The sequence below is a fragment of the Galeopterus variegatus genome, unplaced genomic scaffold (assembly GCF_000696425.1).
Source record: "Galeopterus variegatus unplaced genomic scaffold, G_variegatus-3.0.2 Scaffold81, whole genome shotgun sequence".
Lineage (NCBI taxonomy): Eukaryota > Metazoa > Chordata > Mammalia > Dermoptera > Cynocephalidae > Galeopterus > Galeopterus variegatus.
In genome coordinates this window covers 353,432-355,054 of record NW_007726192.1, presented here as the reverse complement: position 1 = coordinate 355,054, position 1,623 = coordinate 353,432, and the positions used below count along the sequence as shown (strand labels likewise).

Sequence of the window (1,623 nt, the reverse complement as noted above, 5' to 3'; positions counted from 1 at the left end):
GAGAGGCATTCACATGGAAACCAAGTGTGACCCACAAGTGCCAGAGCAGTTGCCCCAGTGGAAGTGGGAGTTGGTTTGCATAGGCAGAGTTTGGGTCACCACTGGGAAACCAGTTAGCTTAGTAGAGGAAAAACCCACTTTTTTAGTGACTTTAATAAGATAACTGAGGTGGAAAGGCATGGTTTTAAAAGGCAGTGGTCTTTAAACTCTTTTTGCCTGGGTGAACTTGCTAATAAGAATGTCAGAAAAGTCTGGCACATTTTTAAGTTGACATCTAAAATTTCTCATCATAAGTTTAAATAATTGTACCAGATGGCATTCCAGCCCATTCAGTAACTGTATATATGCTTTAAATATATTTTTGGCAAAAATTTGGACCTGCAAATTTAGCTTATTCAGTTCATTGAAAACTATCAAACTAATTAGCTCAAATAAATTAGCTTTTTGGTCAGAAAAGGTCTAACTTCACTTTCCATTCAAATACACATGTTAATATACACCCATGACAGCCATCACACGTCTGGATCCTAATTATAAGATGCATAGATGGGTGGGTAGATGGACCGACACGCAGATAAAGCACCAAGGAGAGCCAGGATGAAACCTGGAGCAGCCCAATTCAGTGTTTCTTGATTTATTTATTCATAGGGGATGCTCCCGCAGTAAGTGTTCATAGTACAGTGAACATCACATAGCCTTCACTGAGGTTGACCTCTTTTTGCATTTTGCCACACTTTTGTTCCTGAACCATTTGAGAACTCATTTCAAATATTAAATATCATAATATTAAATACTTCAGCATGTGCCACCTAAGAACAGGGCAATGTCTTACATAAGCACAATTCAGTTCTCAGTCACAGGAAATTTAACACTGATAAATACTGTTATCCATTAAATAGTCCATATTCAGATTTCCCTAATTATAGCAATAATGTTCTTTATAGTTTCGGGGTTTTTTTTTTTTAATCCGGGATCAAAATTTACATTTGATTGTCTGGTCTCTTTATTCTTCTTTAATCTAGAATAATTCCCAAGCCTTTTTTTTCCCTGTGACATTGACATTTTATATCTTAAACTGTAGTCTTTCAACTCAACTAAAAAAACTTGTAACAAATGTACTGGAAATTATTTGATTTGTAAACTCATCAATTTTACACTGACAAGCTGGGCTCTCTTGCTTACTATTTCCCAGAATGCCCTCCAATTTGGATTTGTTTGATTATTTCCATGATTAGATTCAGGTAAACACCCTTGGACTATACTGCGTTCATGATGCTGTATCCTCACATCAGGAGGCACCTGACATCAGTTTCTCCCAAGGAGCCATACATGCCTGAATGTCTTTGTATGGTACCCGAAGGTGTTTCTCCCTGAGACAGGGCACCACAGTAAAATAGGTGAGGTGGACGGGAAGCTATACCTGTCCTGGCACGGTAGAGGGGGGATTGTAAAGGGGACATGGGGAAGGAGACGAGCAGCAGGGGCATTCGCAGGCAGACCAGTTTTAGGACGCAGCACTTGTAGAAGTTTAGGAAATGGGCACTGCTCTCTTAAAACTACCCGTACGCTCCGCATCTTCATGTACCCCCAGAGGGACACGTGCCTCTGCTCTAACCCATAGTG

At 39.8% G+C, this 1,623-nt stretch overlaps 1 protein-coding gene across 3 annotated transcripts in view; it reads left to right on the top strand.

Annotated features, from left to right (window-relative positions):
- The window catches only part of GDNF (glial cell derived neurotrophic factor), a 28,720-nt gene that overhangs the window by 13,862 nt on the left and 13,235 nt on the right, over nt 1-1,623 (top strand). The gene's annotated exons all lie outside the window — the stretch shown is intronic.